Source organism: Mesoplodon bidens, assembly GCF_964165515.1.
Source record: "Mesoplodon bidens genome assembly, chromosome: 11".
Lineage (NCBI taxonomy): Eukaryota > Metazoa > Chordata > Mammalia > Artiodactyla > Ziphiidae > Mesoplodon > Mesoplodon bidens.
In genome coordinates this window covers 73,960,916-73,981,421 of record NC_138167.1, presented here as the reverse complement: position 1 = coordinate 73,981,421, position 20,506 = coordinate 73,960,916, and positions in this window count along the sequence as shown.

Sequence of the window (20,506 nt, the reverse complement as noted above, 5' to 3'; positions counted from 1 at the left end):
AAACAAAGTTATGATTATCAAAGGCAGAGGAGGAAGGATAAATTAGGAGTCTGGGATTAGCAGATACACACTACTATATATAAAAGAGATAAACAACAAGGACTTACTATATAGCACAGGGAGCTATAGTCAATATTTTGTAATAACCTATAATGGAAAAGAATCTGAAAAAGAATATATATATTATATCATATATATTATATATATGATATATATATAACTGAATCACTTTGCTGCACACCTGAAACTAACACACTGTAAATCAGCTATACGTCAATAAAAAATTTAAAATTTAACAAAAAAGAATGGCATCACCACTGTCAACTACAATCAAATTAAAGATGTACTTTATCAAAATGAAGAAGGCAACTATTCCTTAGACAAATTCTGTTCTCTCTCCCTGACCCCAAATGCACCTGCAATGCAAGGCTGTGTAGACTGAAGTCTCTTAGTGAAGCCTGAACTGAATCTCAATATAGAACTGATCCTTGGAAGCAAATGATTTCTTTTAATAAAGGAGAATGCCTTCATCCTTAATCACAGCATTTTCAAGGAATGCATGCATCTCAGGGGTCTGAACACCAGCATGAGGGACCGAGTGAGTCATACATCACAGGGTCAAGCCTCGTGGGCTGCCCAAAGGCCACATAGAGGCGAGCAGGAATCAGGGTGTCTTAAAGGCATCATGAGAGTGTACTGGAAAATCTGGGAGACAAAATGTTCTAGATACGAATCCCCATCGCCATTTTCTGTATAGTTTTAGCAAGTGAGTTAAACTCTCTGTTCCTCTTTTGTATCTTAGGAGTAATAATGCCCGTGTCACTGCGTCGTGTGAGGATTTAATGAAATAATATGCAAATATGGTAGGAACAGCATAGCATAGGTAGGACTCAGGAGTTGAGTTCAAATCTCAACTTTTCGGGCTTCCCTGGTGGCACAGTGGTTAAGAATCCGCCTGCCAATGTAGGGGACATGGGTTCGAGCCCTGGTACAGGAAGATCCCACATGCCTCGGAGCAAATAAGCCCGTGCACCACAACTACAGAGCCTGCGCTCTAGAGCCTGTGAGCCACAACTAATGAAGCCCGGGCACCTAGAGCCCGGGCTCCGCAACAAGAGAAGCCACCCAATAAGAAGCCTGCACATCGGAACGAAGAGTAGCCCCCGCTGCCGCAACTAGAGAAAGCCCGTGCGCAGCAACAAAGACCTAATACAGCCAAAAATAAATAAATGAAATTTTTAAAAATCTCAGGTTTTCTGCTTACCTGCTGTGTGTTGCTTACCTTCTAGTGCTTCAGTTTCCTAATCTGTAAAATGGGGATTATAATAGTAACTACCTCTTGGGTTGTTGTAGCATTGAATGAGATCATACATGTAAAGTGCTTAGAACAGAAGAATAAAGCTCAGTAAATATTAGCTGTGATCACAGGAAGGGCCCACCTTGGTCCCACGCATTAATGGGTACTCAGCAAATGGAAGCTCCTGTTAGTTAAATAGGTGATCAGTTGAGGAGGACAAGAAACCCAGTAAGAAGAACAGTAGCACGAGCTGTGTCCTGAGCCAAAGGTGAACCCTGTGACTAAGGAAATTTTGACTGACTTTTTGCCCCATGGCCATTATTAATAAACATGCATAGCATGTTCTGCAGTGAGGGGGGAAAAATTTACACATGAGCACTGCACCCTGAAAGTAATTTAAAAAATTATGTCTGGTTCAGTTGCCTGAATAAATGAAACTTTGAGCATTTCCACATTAGCATGGATCCCTAGCGAGAGCGACTGTATTCCTGATTTTTGCAATGCTGAGAGCTGAAGATATGTCACACTCCTTCTGTATGTGATAATCACATCAGAATGCTGCCTTTTCCCTATCACGAACAGACTGATGTACGCTTGGTAACCTTGATAATCTTGTGGTTTTGTTCTCTAAATAGCTTTGTGTTTTCTATGGGAAGAGGTGGTCCTACTGAAGTCAGACTCCCTTCACTTGTCACAAGTCGACTTCTTTTCTTTCCTCAACTTTTGTCTTTGAGTCTTCTGTTGACAGTTATGAGGCCACTGGCGACCAGTTTATTGTTCAACGTTCCCAGCTCTGAAGTTTCTGATCATGATACTACCCGTAGATGAAGCTTTGACTAAAGAGTTAGCAGCTAGGATGTGAGTGCTGGGAGCAGCATAATGGGGAAAGAGGATTCCAAGTCGATACATCTGCTCCTAGACGCAGTGGGCTATCTTCTGCATCTGGCAAATAAGATGGAAAAATGTGTTAGTTCTTAAGCAAGGAGCTGCAATCACTTGGGCATGGAGCTACACAAAAGCTGTGCTAATTAAGTTTAGGTAAAGATTGCACCATCTGAATTTCAAATCATGGAACATGATTTACTCACTTATAAATAAATACAAATATTTATAAATAAAGATATAGAGAGAAAATATCTTAATATCTATATTAATTTAAAGTGTTATATAATATATTGTATAAATGTATTATAATATTTATATGTTATAATATTAATGTAGTATACTATATATTCCCAGCACCTAGAACAGCTCCTGGCACACTGTAAGGGCTCCACAAACATTTGTTGAATGAAGACAAGACCTAGAAAGGAGAAACAAAGCAGGGAAGGAGTGAACTGTTCAGACATTCATTTCAAAGGGCTCGTTCTGAGTACGAGGTGAAGAAAAGACCAGTAAAAGGCAGGGGTGGAGGGGCAGATGGGCAGAGCAGAAGCAGGGAGACCAGTTCAGAGGCTCCTGCAATGATCCAGAGGAAAGAAGATGATGGTTTAATGATCATCTGGGTGAATATGGGGTTTTGTGCCTTACACATGTGGCTGAACAGACATTAATGTTACAGCCATCTGAAAAAGACACTGTTTAAGGAGAGCTCTGGGAAGGAACTTTGAAAGATAAATCAACTTCTTATTTTAAGAATAAAAAATAAGCTCCTAATATTTGATTATTTTAAAGGAATTTCCTGTGCACGTGCAAAATGCCCGCCTTTTATTCTCTATTAAGACATGCAGAGTCTATTATTACAGCCTTGATGTTTAACTTACCATCAAAGAGAGCAGACCACGATGACCAGATCTCAAGTTCAAGAATGTTAAACACTGTTCACAATATGCCCCAGACCCAAAATGCGTTCTTTAATACTGGTTCACAAAGGACGTACTCTTTCTTCCAGAAACAGGGTGAGGATGTGGGGGTCATTGATATAATATCCCAAAGATGACAGTGTGACATTTAAGAGGCCAAGAAACAGAATGGGATACAAAGTCCACACCCGGACTTCTAAACCTAGTTCTGCCTTGTATGAGCTGTGTGGCCTTGGACAAGTTACTCAACTGCTCTTGGCCTGAATGTCTTCACCTCATTATCACTGCTAATAGTGCCTGGCACTTGGCATGCATATCACAGTCCAGAACTTTACGATTTTCATTTCAGCAAGGGAGGCTGCTATTGAGTTACCAGCTGCCTGTATCTCTAATGGGGAAGATAGCGAGTCATTTTCCAGGAAATCATGTTGTACTTGGAAGAATTCTTCAAAGGCCTTCTGGTTATGTGAATGTAGGATGAGAAGAGCCCCATTGCTCTGGAGGAAAGGCTCAATAGGACAGTTTCTTGGCCTAGAAAAAGCTCTTCCTCCCCCGCCTCTTCCAATTTTGCGTAAGGGCAAAGGAGACCACTGGGAAGAGAAGATCGGAGGGGCTGGCCCTTTCTCTTTGTCGGTTCCACTGCTAGAACCTCTCTGATGGATGGAGGCGACTTGACTAAGGCCAGCTGGCAGGAAAAGATCCTCCCAGGGGCCTGGGAAGGGGAAAGATACACATGGTTGTTATTATCATAGAATAAACATCAATAATCACTAACAGTTGAACTGCTTTACAGTTTACAAGGCATTGTCACATATACGAATATCATCTTCACACTACCGTGGTTTGACCTGAATTCTCAGAATGAGAAAGCCATGCGCCCCCATCCCTGTACACCTAAAAATGATCCGCCTGGGATTCCATCCAAGAGATGCCCTAGTAGGTGTCCAGCATCTGTGATTTCAGATTCTTGAATACCAGCCTCTTCACCCCACATCTTGCCCTTAAATTCTTTTTCTCACCCTTTTCATTACCACTCATTCTCTCCCCGAGTTATAATTCTTCCTGAGTCCCATCATTTCAATTTACAGCTCACTTTGTCCCTAGCTTTTGATGCCCTGCTCTACCTCTTGTCTGCTACCTTCTTCTCTCCTCTTTAGCTTAAAAATTGCATATTCACATCCTTCTAGGTCCCTCTCTGCCAACTCACTTTGGCCCACAAAACCTTCCCTTGATTCACTGCCCCAGAAGCAGTTCCTGACACCTTCAGGGACAGAACCTGGGCAGCTAATTCCATTTGGCCAATGAAGACCCTGCCCAGATCCATAAAACCAACCAGACTGTGTCACCCCAATGTGCAGCCTAGCTCTCAGACCCCTCCTACAGCTATATCTGCACTCTTTCCCTCACACGAGGTCACCTTTCACATCGAAGTAGTTTCGTGACATCCAGCCATGTGACGCATCCATTAAAACACAGGGTATTTCATTTGATAGGATAGAGTTTCATCACATTCTTATCTCCTGGGGTGACACCCCATCCAACAGCACCATTGTGGCCAGAGTGTTTCTTTTAGGGTACGCAGGAAGAGGCAGTGATAAGTCCATTCATCCTAACCCAAATCAAAACTTAGACCAAGGAGACGTGGCTGCAAAAGGGCCAGTGAGTAGCCTGACCAAAAGAAATGGCCTCAGGGGGCCAGAATCTGCCAAACAGCTGACCAGTGAAATCTAAATTGGCAACGAGGTCCAGTCCCCATTTCAAAGGGGAAATTAAAACCAGGCTTTCTGGGAGGGCAGGCCCTCATCAGAAGGGAGAGGATGCCTGTAACCAAGGCAACGTGCAAACACCAAATTTTCCTTTCTCCTCGTCTCCTCTCCAGTGGCCAACTTCCAAACAGTCCTCCTACACTTGTAAATCTCAGGGAGAGGTGTCAAGAGAGGATGAAGACATCTTATCATTCCCTGAGAAAATCCAAAAGGCTTAGGGAAAGAAAAGAAAAAAAGGTAAAGAAAAATCACTATAGTTGGTTATATCAGCAGAGAGACTTCCGTAATAAATATAGGAAGACATATAAGTCTTCCCAGATTGAGGTCATAAAGATTCTTCTAGAAGGATTAGAAATTCAAACTAAAGTTATGTAAAAACAGATAGTCAACAGTCTCTTACATGGATTTAGAGCACTGCTGTGCATGTTTTCCATACATGACTATCCTGTGAGGTAGATCTCACTGTCTCCATCGGCAGGGGAAGAAAAAAAGGTCCAGGCCACGTGAGTAAACTGTCCAAGGTCTGGGGCACCGTGCAGAACCTCCAACGGAGTCAGTCCTTGGTAAATGCTTTATAAACGAATGAACACAGCTCAGGTCAGAACTGATGGTGGATGGAGAGTTTCCAACACGAGTTCAGTTTCTTGCTGTCCTGCTCCATCCTAGTGGTACTGAATTCCTGTAGGGGCTTCACTCTTTCATTCATCAACCCAGGGAATCCTCAGTGAGACCCCACTGTGTTCCAGGCCCCGGGTGAAGAACTGAACCCAGCAGTGAGGGAGGCCTGGGCCCTCAGGGAGCTCACACCCAAGTGGTGGGCGTAAGGGTGGAGGTAGAGAGCAAGAAGAGGTCAACAGGCAATTTCAGATTGTGATAAATGCTCTAAGAGAACACACAGGGTGAGGTGTCAGGGAGTAACTAAGCCAAGGTGTATGTAGGGGGGCTCTAGAGGGGGCTCTGAAGAGCTGCTTTTGAACATCATGGCTAGACATATACATATACATACAGCACTGTCCTATCGCCCGACAGTTCTGATATCTATAAGCTTCAATTTAAGGGCTCTTGTAGGGAACTCAGGTTACTGTTAATTTCCATACTGTTCGGATGGAAATTTTTAGTAAGTATTGTGCACTTCACTGCTTTATAAAGCACTCAGGTGAGGTCTAGAGGGCTATAGCTCTGTACTCAAGGGTCCCACTAAATGATAATTTTGTTATTTCCTTTTGTCTGTCAACTGTCATTTCTTAGTGGAGCCACATCAGTAGAGCCACTCTCATATTTCTAATCAGTTTTGAACTATGACGTGGGAGGAACAATTTTAAACTGCTGATACACTAAAGTCAATAGTCTTTGGTAAACTGTTTTCAGTGACTCCTGAGATGGTGAAGAAGGACAAGCAGGGGAAGTTGGTCGATCCTTTCTTTCTTTTTTTTTTTTTTGCGGTACGTGGGCCTCTCACTGTTGTGGCCTCTCCCGTTGCGGAGAACAGGCTCCGGACGTGCAGGCTCAGTGGCCATGGCTCACAGGCCCAGCCGCTCTGCAGCATGTGGGATCTTCCTGGACCGGGGCACGAACCCGTGTCCCCTGCTGCATCGGCAGGCGGACTCTCAACCACTGCGCCACCAGGGAAGCCCAATCCTTTCTTTCTTGAGCAAATTACTTAAGAGCACACAAGTAGTTAATAACAGAAGCAAGATGAGAACACAGCATCCCAACCAAGTTCAGGGCTCCTTCTAATCTAGACCACAGGAATCTGTGGAGCCTCAGTGCTTTCTTTCATGAAAAGAAGAATTGCCCTGAGGTTCTTTCTGGCTTTAAAACTCTACGATGAAGGATTTTCACTTGCAGCCAAGGTGGAGTAACAAGAACTCAGATTCACCCTCCTTTAGAGACAACTGAAATCACTTAAAAAACATATATGAAACAATGCTTTTGAAGACAATGGGCATCAAGCAATGAAGACTAGATGGAAAACAAGGTGAGCCAATGATTTTCCTAGCTTCTGTCTTGAAAGAGCTCCCAGGCCATGGGGGAGGGAGGGAGAGCCCAGGTAACACCCCATGAATTTCCTAAGTTGAAGACACAGAGGTGAGAATCCAGGAAGACTGAGGGAGCTAGGACAGGACGGAGTCCTGTAGGGAAGATAGTTGCACAGAAAGAAAACTCCAGAAAGCCACAGAGGACTCTCCTTAAGTATTCAGCAGAAACCTGATTGGTGTGGGCATGTGAGAAGACTATCTGAGGCCATAAAAAGTGTCATCCAAAAGGATGAGAGGGAATAGCATACAGCATTCACACAGGCAGGGAAGAGTGTCTACTCCCAAGAGTCAAACTGGAAAACTTCATACATCACAGGGCATTGGATGGAGTGCTTGGAAGGGTCTTGTCTCAGGACTGGTGGATAGAACAGGGAGCCCTAGACTAAATATTGCCCTGGTCCCATTTCATAGGCTTAAAAGGAAGATCTAAAAGGATCAGACTATTTCCAATTAACTATGTCCCAGAAGAAAGGTCAAGAATATTTACAGGAGTACAAAAATAGCTGGCAACCAAGAAGGTAAAATTCACAATATTTGGTATCCAGTCAAAGATTAGCAAGCTTCCAGAGACAGGAAAATTTGACACATAATGAGAATAATCAACAAATTGACACAAACCTAGAACTGACACTGATGTTAGAAATAGTAAATGGGAACATTAAAAGTCATTATAACTGCATTCATATATATATATATATATATATAAACTGTTTTCCACAGTTAAGTAGAGGCATAGAAGGTATAAAAAAGACCAAAGGGTACAAACTTTCAGTTATAAGATGAATAAGTTCTGCCATTTTAAGGACTGGGGGAAAGTTAGGACAGAAAAAATATTTGAAGAAATAATACTCAAAAAAGTTCTGAATTTCTTGAAAACTATAAATCCAAGATTTATAGTTCAATTCAATTCAATTTATAATTCAAGAAGTTCAATTAATCCCAAATACAATAATTATGAAAAAAATACATCAAGGTACATCTTAATCAAATTTCTCAAAACAAGTAAAAAAGATAAAACATTTAAAGTAGCCAGAGGAGCAACAACAAGGGGTTAATTTCCAAAACATAAAAAAAGCTCATACACTCAATATCAAAAAAAACAAACAACCCAATCAAAAAATGGGAAAAAGACCTAAACTGACATTTCTCCAAAGAAGACATACAGACAGCCAACAGGCCCATGAAAAGACGCTCAACATTGATAATTATTAGAAAAATGCAAATGAAAACCACAATGAAGTACCACCTCACGCAGGCCAGAATGGCTATCCTCAAAAACTCTACAAGTAACAAATGCTGGAGAGGGTGTGGAGAAAAGGGAACCCTCCTCCACTATTGGTGGGAATGTAAATTGGTGCAGCCACTGTGGAAAATAGTATGGAGGTTCCTTAGAAAACTAAAAATAGAATTACCATATGATCTAGCAATACCACTCCTGGGCATATATCCCAAACAATGAAAATACTAACTCTAAGAGATAGAGGCACCCCAATGTTCATAGCAGCACTATTCTTTTATTAGTTTCTGCTTTATAACAAAGTGAATCAGTCATACATATACATATGTTCCCCCATCCCTTCCCTCTTGCATCTCCCTCCCTCCCACCCTCCCTATCCCACCCCTCCAGGCGGTCACAAAGCACCGAGCTGATCTCCCTGTGCTATGCGGCTGCTTCCCACTAGCTATCTACCTTACGTTTGGTACTGTATATATGTCCATGCCTCTTTTTCGCTTTGTCACAGCTTACCCTTCCCCCTCCCCATATCCTCAAGTCCATTCTCAAGTAGGTCTGTGTCTTTATTCCTGTTTTACCCCTAGGTTCTTCATGACATTTTTTTTTTCTTAAATTCCATATATATGTGTTAGCATACGGTATTTGTCTTTCTCTTTCTGACTTACTTCACTCTGTATGACAGACTCTAGGTCTATCCACCTCATTACAAATAGCTCCGTTTCGTTTCTTTTTATGGCTGAGTAATATTCCATTGTATATATGTGCCACATCTTCTTTATCCATTCATCTGTCAGTGGACACTTAGGTTGCTTCCACATCCTGGCTTTTGTAAATAGAGCTGCAGTGAACATGTGGTACATGACTCTTTTTGAATTATGGTTTTCTCAGGGTATATGCCCAGTAGTGGGATTGCTGGGTCATATGGTAGTTCTATTTTTAGTTTTTTAAGGAACCTCCATACTGTTCTGCATAGTGGCTGTATCAATTTACATTCCCACCAACAGTGCCAGAGGGTTCCCTTTTCTCCACACCCTCTCCAGCATTTATTGTTTGTAGATTTTTTGATGATGGTCATTTTGACTGGTGTGAGGTGATAACCTCATTGTAATTTTGATTTGCATTTCTCTAATGATTAGTGATGTTGAGCATTCTTTCATGTGTTTGCTGGCAATCTGTATATCTTCTTTGGAGAAATGTCTATTTAAGTCTTCTGCCCATAATAAAGGTGTTTTTAAAAGGCAAAAGAAAAACTTTTGAGGATATATAAAAGATGAAAGAATTAATCACCAACAGAGTTAAACTCTAAGAAGTATTGATATTAAAGGAAGTCCTTTTTCAGATGGAAGAAAAATGATACCAGATGGAAATATGGATATACACAAAGGAATGAAAAGCACTGGAAATGGTAACTACATGGTAATATATTGTGAAGACTTTCCCATGTCAATAGTCTACAACTGAATATTTACCAGCTGCATGGTTTTCCATCCTAAGGATCCACCATCATTACTTAAACCTGGTGAGACGGGTGGGGCTGTGATTCAACACACAGGTGAGGAGTTGACCTTATATGGGGGAAAGACACCTTTCCACTGCACAGGAAGAAAGAATATGTGCAGATAGTGGTAGATTGCAAAGAAAATTTTCTTCTTCTTTTTTTTTTTTTTTTTTTTGGATCATAAGGTAAGAGGAAGCACAAGATGGCAAAAACAGAAAGTAGTCAGATCTTCCTTGCTAGAGTCCAGTTCAAAATAAAAATGGTGACAGTTTGCAAGGATTTTTGTGGGTAAACATAACCTGAAGATTTAGAATCATTAATAAACTAAAAAGAAAAGTATCCTGCTCAAGACTATAGATAGAATTGGATTTGATGTAAGCAGTTATTTAGAACAGTTCCAGCAGGTGAACTATCTAATTGCGTCTAGGTGTTGGCATATCTTTAAGTGGAGAAACCCGGCAGGCACCACCTTAATCAACTGATCAAGGTCCGCATCACCAGCTGTAAGATGTATTGACATCATGTACCATCTGAAGTGATGCAGTGAGAAAGACACATTACTTCTGTGGTATTCTCACCAAAATGTATCACTTTAGTCTAAGTACGAGAAAACATCAGACAAACACAAATTGAGAGACAGTCTGAAAAATAACTGATCCACAGTCTTCAAAGGGATCAAGTCATAAAGGATAAGGGAAAACTGAGGATCTGACATAGACTAGAGGAGCAAGGAGATGTGATAACTAAATGCAATATGGGATCCTGGATGCAATCCTAAAAGAGAATTCTGTGAAAATTGGTCAAATGTGAGTTAGATCTATATTTTAGTTAATAGTTTGTTTTCAGTGTTAATTTCTTGGTTTTGATCATTGTGCTATGGACTTCAGGTGTTAACCTTAGGGGAAGTTGAATGAAGGGTAGGCAGGAACTCTACTACTTTTTTAACTTTTGTGTAAATAAAAAATAATTTTTACATAGACAGTTTCTTAAAGCTGTATTACTTATCAGGTAATCAGATGACCAGCAACCTCAACCATCTGGAATAGAACTGGAGTCCTAAAATGAATTGAAAGAGCTTTCAAGCACAAGAAAATGTCATCACTAAGCCATTACACCTACAGGCCAGGTTATTGTGGGACCTAAACTTGACCTTGGCTGTAACATGCTAAAGATGGCCTAAGGTAGGTTCTCAATAACAGGTGGATCATCCTGCCTTTATACAGGCAGCCCTCGCCGAAGAGGGACTAAGGTCACAGTGCATCAGGAAGTAAAAACCTAGGGTTTTTTCATGTCTTCTCCCTCATTCATTCTTTCAACAAGTATTTATTGAGCACTTACTAACAACTACACTCCACTCAGCCACCTTTTGTGAGTTTGCAGGAAGTTTTCATTCTTGCTCTTCTTCTAAACCAAGACTCAACAAACTTTCTCTGTTAAGGGCCACAGAGTAAATATTTTAGTTCTTGCAAGCTGAATGGTCTCTGTCTTAACTACCCAACTCCGCCTTTGTAGCACAAAATCAGCCATAGAAAGGACATAAATGAGTGGCAATAGCTGTGTTCCAATAAAACTTAATTTATGGAAAAAAAACCCAACGGTGGTGGACCAAAGTTAGCCCGCGGATTGTAGTTTGCCGTCCTCTGTCCTAAAAATTCAGGAAATACATGAATATTCCCACCAGCCTAATATGGAGAAGATAATCTCATCCAAAACTCCAAAATGAATTTCACCAAAATGAAACAAAACTCCAAAATAATTTAGTTTTCAAACTAGGTCATGGATAATGGACACGAGCTTCAGGATTTCACATTTTCAGTTGAACATTTGCCTGTAGAAGTTTCTTTTTACATATAAAAATATTTAAGATGACTTAAGCTGTCAAGCAAAGGCATGCATGCAACCAGAGTTTAGCCTCTGGAGGCCTTCCTGACCCTTGACCCTTTTAGGGGTTGCAATTCGGCATCTGTGACTGGTCTTTATTCTTAGATATTATGCTTTAAATGCAGTTCAGTAAAGCCACAATTACAGATTCCAAATGCGCATTCTCATCATTGCTTTTGAAAGGGGGTGTTTTAGAGAGTGTGGAATGGCTCTCGAAATGAACAGAGAAGGCAACAAATAGCAACCTGGTGTCTAGTTTCCTTTGCTCCGGGGAGGAGAGGCATTTCTGAAATCTGTCTGGATGACACAACTTGGCCTGAGTTACCTGCCCAGAAGGAGTCTGAAATGGTCTCGCCTCAGGAAACAATGGGGCCACTGTCCTGCTGCACGAGTCATGATGCTCAAGGTGGAAGCTCGACTCTGCTGCCACTCCTGCCAGGTAGCAGCCGCTTCTCTGAACCTCCACTTCCCTCAAGCAAGTAATTTATAGTGATATTAAATTTTCACTTTCCATTGGATGCCACATTTTTAATAGGAGAAGCAACTTTCACTACAGTGTGGAAGAGTAATACAATTTTTAAAAGTACCTACTCCCAAGGGGTATTCTAAATGTTAAGGCCCCATCCCGTTTGCAGATTTACAACTAAAACCTGTATGCGAAGGAATGGGAAGCTTTATTCCAGGCTAAAAATACAACCTTAAATAAACATCCACTTTAGAGTAATCAAAAACAAAGAACCCCTACCCACACATTGAATATTAGGCTTAGATCTGGACATATACACAAAGACAGCTTTAGACTAGCATTTCCCAATGTAAGCTCTTTTGCAAGATTTAGTAATTCTGTGGAAAATCAGTTAGGAATGTATTTGACTGCATTTCACAAAAAGGCAACTATCAATAGCTTGAATAAATAGGGTTTTGTTTTTATTTCATGACAAGAATTGAGACATGACAGACAACCCAGGACAATGTGCCTCAGTTTAGTGCTGTCACTAGAGATCCAGGATCCTTCCGTCTTTCCTCTTAGTCAGACTTAATCTGTTGGCTTCTCACCTCTAGGTGATGATTCAGCTGCTGTAGCTCCAGACATCACATCCATATTCCAAGCAGGAAGATGAGCGGGGCTAAGGAAGATACCCTGAAATGGTTTCCTCCTTTTATCAGTGAAGGAAAAACTATATTGGAGGCCTCCCAACACCCCTAAAACTTCCATACAGACTTCCCTTTGCATTCTGTTGCACATTTATGAGCCCTATGGCTATCTCTAGTGTAAAGAAACTGGGATAGTAAGAATGTTGGCTTTCTAACCTCTATAATAGAGGGTGGCAAGGAGGAAGGAGGTGGATGGGTGTCAGAATAGCGAACCCAATTTGTCTACCATAACACGTTATAGGTATTTTTATATTCCTATTTTTTGTGTTTTCCCATTTGTCAATAATAAAAGTATTTATTTTATTATTAAAAAAGAGTAATTTTAAAATGTTACTGTTGTGATAACTGAATTGTCATTGAAGTCATTGTTTCTAACCCAGTAAAAATGTTGGTGTTTAAATAAATGTCATTAGTTTATAATTGCTCTTCCAACATATGCTCTACAGTAGGAGGTGGTAAACCAGGGCTACAGGACAAATCAGCCCACCACCTGTTATAAATAAAGTTTTATTGGAACACAGACACACTCATACATTTACTATTGTCTGCAGCTGTTTTTGTGCTACTACAGCAGAGCTGCGTAGCTGTGGCAAAGATCATGTGACCTCTACACCTAAAATATTTACTGTCTGGCCCTCTACAGAAAAATTTGCCAACCCGTGACTGATAGGATATGCCCTAGAAGAAGCTAGTTCATCCTGCAGAATCTCAGACTCCTCCTGAGGGTCTTCAAGACTGATTGAAGTATTTTTAATGAAAATAATATCCCCATATGGATCTGGTGATGCCAGCTTTGCCAGCTACAGAGACTGATCTGGGCCCTGTGTATTTTGCACTGGGCCACAGGTTTGCCTTTGTTTTAGATGAACTCATTCTAGCTTCCCACTAAAAATAAGATGTTATGTATAAATCAACTACTTGGAGAAGAGGATTATTTAGCGAAATACTGGGTATTTTATATTTGATTTTTCAGAACACCAAGCAATGAACCCATTGGCTCAGGGACCACCATCATAGCTGAACCAATAATAAATTGTCTTGCTTTTATAGACTTTGCAAACAGAAACTTTTTAAGAAAAAAATAAATCTTGTCTAAACCAGGGGGAATAGGACATGAGCTACAGAGAGCTCACTGGAAGCTCATTCTGTATCCCTCCATCTCCTTTAAGAGCAGGACCCATCTGCCCCTCTTGCTGGGCTGTAATTCATCCCAACAGCCTCTGGGGTTGAATTAATGGCCATCCTTTCCTAATGGAACAGTTAATCTCTCCAGTATTAACTGTGGCTGATCTCAAGTTCTGGCTTTGGATAAAAATCCAATAAACTTGGATATGAATCTCCAGAACACTGAGCTGCCTTTGCCAGTCGCCCTAGGTAAAAGTCCAGGGGAGACCCAGATGCCCTGTGGCCTTCTCCAGTGCCTTCTTCCTGCCCTAGTTTCTGAGCTGCTGACCACATGGCACGCTTTGCAATGGGTCAGCAGTTGTGGCTGGCTTGGCCTGCGGTGCTGCTAATTATATAAGCTATACTTACCTAGAAAGTATGGGTGGTTTCTTATGAATCTGGCTACTACGATTACAAATTTTAATTCCTAAAAGTAACCCAAAATGTAGGTTCCTCTTTTTTTTTTTTTTACCCTAGCCCCTGCATTCCCCCCAAAGCGATGCAAATGCCTGCAACAACAAAAAGACATTTGTACGGAAGAAGAAAGCAAATCCTTTTTTTTTTTTTATGCTCACCTACTTTGTGCTTTACATATTGTAGCTCACGTCCTGTTGTCTGCCTGACAGCCCTGTGAGGTTGGGCCTTACATGGCTGATGAGGAAACTGAGAGGTCAAGTGACTCATCAAATGTTCCAAAGATAAGAGACTAGCCAGGCTCGAGAGCAGGCCTGTCCTACTCCAAAAGCCACCTTGGGATCCTTAGATGACAAACCCAAGGATCTAGAGCCAATCTATAAATCATCAGTCTCTTGGGCCCTGGGCCTTTTAGCCAGCCTGGTCTGCCCATGCCTGGGGCCCAGAAAGGCAGTTATCCTGAATTCACAAAAATGAGCCAAAAGTCCAAGAGTGCAAAGCTCTGAGGGCCTGAATCTGGAGCAGGTCAGGAATACCTTAAGAGAGTTCAGGACCCGTGTCTCACCACCTCCAAAGCCCTGCTCTGTACCTCAATCCTTCCCAATCAGCACTGATACATCCAATTCTTTTGTTCTCAACAACTTCACAATCACTTACAAGGCTATTAATTATGCTGATCAAATAGTAACTCAGCTGACCTGGAACAGACACTGTCAGTGCTACACCTGGATTCTCTCAGATCTGTTTTATACCGGTTTTGTACGTTTATCCCCAATTTCTGTGTGCTTTACTTCTAACTGCTTTATCTACGACTTTCTTCGGGGAAATAGTCTTGAACCACTGAGCCAGTTTCCCTAGGTACAGACAGCTAGAAGTTCCCAATGGTTTAAATCCTCTCAAGGCAGCCTCTAGCCAATGGCTGACTGGTGGGGAGTAGGAAAGCCCAGCTCCCTTGCCTCCAGGTGGGACAAACTCTCAAGATGTCATTCATACTCCAGAGTTCCCTGCAGGATCAGGCTGAGACTAGAACTTTGCCTGAAATTGTCCCCTTGACCAACTGCTTTCTCTTCTCTGATGGACTTTCCTTACTCCTTTTCCAGCTTCTCCTGGGAGCACACTCAATAAATTACTTGTGCGCAAATTGTCATGCTTCTGGGTCTGCTTCTGGGGAACCCGTCCTAAAACAACAGCAGATTAAAATTACTCCCTGCGATTTTGCATCTTCCAGCAGCATACCTTTCCTGCCCTCACACTGAGCCACCAGGGAAGCCCCAGTCATTCTTGACTGGAGTTTCAGCTGAGTCACTCACTCCTGTGTTGTCCACTATGCTAGCCACTAGCCACAAATGTCTATTTTAATTGAAGTTAATGCAAACATTTTAAAAATTAAAACCTTAGCTCCTTGACAGATACACCAGAAATACAGCTACACGAGGAACAACTCCTACAGAACACCTACTGAACGCTGGCAGAAGACCTCAGACCTCCCAAAAGGCAAGAAACTCCCCACGTACCTGGGAAGGGCAAAGCGGAGAGATTGCCGCACAGAGGATCGGTGCCGACCGGCACTCACCAGCCCGAGAGGCTTGTCTGCTCACCCGCCGGGGCGGGCGGCGCTGGAAGCTGAGGCTCGGGCTTCGGTCAGAGCGCAGGGAGAGGACTGGGGCTGGCGGCGAGAACTCAGCCTGAAGGGGGCTAATGCGCCACAGCTAGCCGGGAGGGAGTCCGGGAAAACTCTGGAGCTGCCGAAGAGGCAAGAGACTTTTTCTTCCCTCTTGGTTTCCTGGTGCGCGAGGAGAGGGGATTAAGAGCGCTGCTTAAAGGAGCTCCACAGACGGGCGCAAGTCGCGGCTAAAAGCGCGGAGCCCAGAGACGGGCGTGGGACGCTGGGGCTGCTGCTGCCGCCGCCAAGAGGCCTGTGTGCGAGCGCAGGTCACTGTCCACGCCGCCCTTCCGGGAGCCTGTGCAGCACGTCACTGCCGGGGTCCCGGGATCCAGGGAAGGCTTCCCTGGAAGAACGCATGGCGCGCCTCGGGCTGGTGCAACGTCACGCCGGCCTCTGCCGCTGCAGGCTCGCCCCGCACTCCGTGCCCCTCCCTCTCCTCCCGGCCTGAGTGAGCCAGAGTCCCCGAAGAGGCTGCTCCTTTAACCCTGTCCTGTCTGAGCGAAGAACAGACGCCCTCCGGCGACCTACACGCAGAGGCGGGGCCAAATCCAAAGCTGAGACCCAGGAGCTGTGAGAACAAAGAAGAGAAAGGGAAATCTCTCCCAGCAGCCTCAGAAGCAACGGATTAAAGCTCCACAATCAACTTGATGTACGCTGCGTCTGTGGAATACATGAATAGACAACAAATCATCCCAAATTGAGGAGCCAGGAGTCAGTGCTGTGCCTCTGAGGTGGGAGAGCCAACTTCAGGACACTGGTCCACAAGAGACCTGACCTCCCAGCTCCACATAATATCAAACGGCGAAAATCTTCCAGAGATCTCCATCTCAACACCAACACCCAGCTTCACTCAACGACCAGCAAGCTACAGTGCTGGACACCCTATGCCAAACAACTAGCAAGACAGGAACACAACACCACCTATTAGCAGAGAGGCTGCCTAAAATCATAAAAAGTCTGCAGACACCCCAAAACACACCACCAGACATGGACCTGCCCACCAGAAAGACAAGATCCAGCCTCATCCACCAGAACACAGGCACTAGTCCCCTCCACCAGGAAGCTTACACAACCCACTAAACCAACCTTAGCCACTGGGGACAGACACCAAAAACAACGGGAACTACGAACCTGCAGCCTGCAAAAAGGAGACCCCAAACACAGTAACATAAGCAAAATGAGAAGACAGAAAAACACACAGCAGGAGAAGGAGCAAGATAAAAACCCACCAGACCTAACAAATGAAGAGGTACTAGGCAGTCTATCTGAAAAAGAATTCAGAATAATGATAGTAAAGATGATCCAAGATTCTATTTCCAAGATCCAAAATCTTGGAAATAGAATGGACAAAATGCAAGAAACAGTTAACAAGGACCTAGAAGAACTAAAGATGAATCAAGCATCGATTAAAAACACAATAAATGAAATGAAAAATACTCTAGATGGGATCAATAGCAGAATAACTGAGGCAGAAGAACGGATAAGTGAGGTGGAAGATAAAATAGTGGAAATAACTGCTGCAGAGCAAAATAAAGAAAAAAGAATGAAAAGAACAGAGGACAGTCTCAGAGACCTCTGGGACAACATTAAACGCACCAACATTCGAATTATAGGGGTTCCAGAAGAAGAAGAGAAAAAGAAAGGGACTGAGAAAATATTTGAAGAGATTATAGTTGAAAACTTCCCTAATATGGGAAAGGAAATAGTTAATCAAGTCCAGGAGGCACAGAGAGTCCCATACAGAATAAATCCAAGGAGAAATATGCCAAGACCCATATTAATCAAACTATCAAAAATTAAACACAAAGAAATCATATTAAAAGCAGCAAGGCAAAAACAACAAATAACACACAAGGGAATCCCCATCAGGATAACAGCTGATCTCTCAGCAGAAACTCTACAAGCCAGAAGGGAGTGGCAGGACATAATTAAAGTGATGAAGGAGAAAACCCTGCAACCAAGATTACTCTACCCAGCAAGGATCTCATTCAGATTTGATAGAGAAATTAAAACCTTTACAGACAAGCAAAAGCTGAGAGAGTTCAGCACCACCAAACCAGCTTTACAACAAATGCTAAAGGAACTTCTCTAGGCAAGAAACACAGCAGAAGGAAAAGACCTACAATAACGAACCCAAAAGAATTAAGAAAATGGGAATAGGAACATACATATCGATAATTACCTTAAATGTAAATGGACTAAATGCTCCCACCAAAAGACACAGAGTGGCTGAATGGATACAAAAACAAGACGCATACATATGCTGTCTACAAGAGACCCACTTCAGACCTAGAGACACATACAGACTGAAAGTAAGGGGATGGAAAAAGATATTCCATGCAAATGGAAACCAAAAGAAAGCTGGAGTAGCAATTCTCATATCAGACAAAATAGACTTTAAAATAAAGACTACTAGAAGAGACAAAGAAGGACACTACATAATGATCAAGGGATCGATCCAAGAAGAAGATATAACAATTGTAAATATTTATGCATCCAACATAGGAGCACCTCAATACATAAGGCAAACACTAACAGCCATAAAAGGAGAAATCGACAGTAACACAATCATAGTAGCGGACTTTAACACCCCACTTTCACCAATGGACAGATCATCCAAAATGAAAATAAATAAGGAAACACAAGCTTTAAATGATACATTAAACAAGATGGACTTAATTGATATTTATAGGACATTCCATCCAAAAACAACAGAATACACATTTTTCTCAAGTGCTCATGGAACATTCTCCAGGATAGATCATATCTTGGGTCACCAATCAAGCCTTGGTAAATTTAAGAAAATTGAAATTGTATCAAGTATCTTTTCCGACCACAATGCTATGAGACTAGATATCAATTACAGGAAAAGAGCTGTAAAAAATACAAACACATGGAGGCTAAACAATACACTACTTAATAACGAAGTGATCACTGAAGAAATCAAAGAGGACATTAAAAAATACCTAGAAACAAATGACAATGGAGACACGACGACCCAAAACCTATGGGATGCAGCAAAAGCAGTTCTAAGAGGGAAGTTTATAGCAATACAATCCCACCTTAAGAAACAGGAAACATCTCGAATAAACAACCTAACCTTGCACCTAAAGCAATTAGAGAAAGAAGAACAAAAACATCCTAAAGTTAGCAGAAGGAAAGAAATCATAAAAATCAGATCAGAAATAAATGAAAAAGAAATGAAGGAAACAATAGCAAAGATCAGTAAAACTAAAAGCTGGTTCTTTGAGAAGATAAACAAAATTGATAAACCATTAGCCAGACTCATCAAGAAAAAAAGGGAGAAGACTCAAATCAATAGAATTAGAAATGAAAAAGGAGAAATAACAACTGACACTGCAGAAATACAAAAGATCGTGAGAGATTACTACAAGAAACTCTATGCCAATAAAATGGACAACCTGGAAGAAATGGACAAATTCTTAGAAATGCACAACCTGCCAAGACTGAATCAGGAAGAAATAGAAAATATGAACAGACCAATCACAAGCACTGAAATTGAAACTGTGATAAAAAATCTTCCAACAAACAAAAGCCCAGGACCAGATGGCTTCACAGGCGAATTCTATCAAGCATTTAGAGAAGAGCTAACACCTATCCTTCTCAAACTCTTCCAAAATATAGCAGAGGGAGGAACACTCCCAAACTCATTCTACGAGGCCACCATCACCTTGATACCAAAACCAGACAAGGATGTCACAAAGAAAGAAAACTAGAGGCCAATATCACTGATGAACATAGATGCAAAAATCCTCAACAAAATACTAGCAAACAGAATCCAACAGCACATTAAAAGCATCATACACCATGATCAAGTGGGGTTTATTCCAGGAATGCAAGGATTCTTCAATATATGCAAATCAATCAACGTGATACACCATATTAACAAATTGAAGGAGAAAAACCATATGATCATCTCAATAGATGCAGAGAAAGCTTTCGACAAAATTCAACACCCATTTATGATAAAAACCCTGCAGAAAGTAGGCATAGAGGGAACTTCCCTCAACATAATAAAGGCCATATATGACAAACCCACAGCCAGCATCGTCCTCAATGGTGAAAAACTGAAAGCATTTCCACTAAGATCAGGAACAAGACAAGGTTGCCCACTCTCACCACTCTTATTCAACATAGTTTTGGAAGTTTTAGCCACAGCAATCAGAGAAGAAAAGGAAATAAAAGGAATCCAAATCGGAAAAGAAGAAGTAAAGCTGTCACTGTTTGCAGATGACATGATACTATACAAAGAGAATCCTAAAGATGCTACCAGAAAACTACTAGAGCTAATCAATGAATTTGGTAAAGCAGCAGGATACAAAATTAATGCACAGAAATCTCTGGCATTCCTATATACTAATGATGAAAAATCTGAAAGTGAAATCAAGGAAACACTCCCATTTACCATTGCAACAAAAAGAATAAAATATCTAGGAATAAACCTACCTAAGGAGACAAAAGACCTGTATGCAGAAAATTATAAGACACTGATGAAAGAAATTAAAGATGATACAAATAGATGGAGAGATGTACCATGTTCTTGGCTTGGAAGAATCAACATTGTGAAAA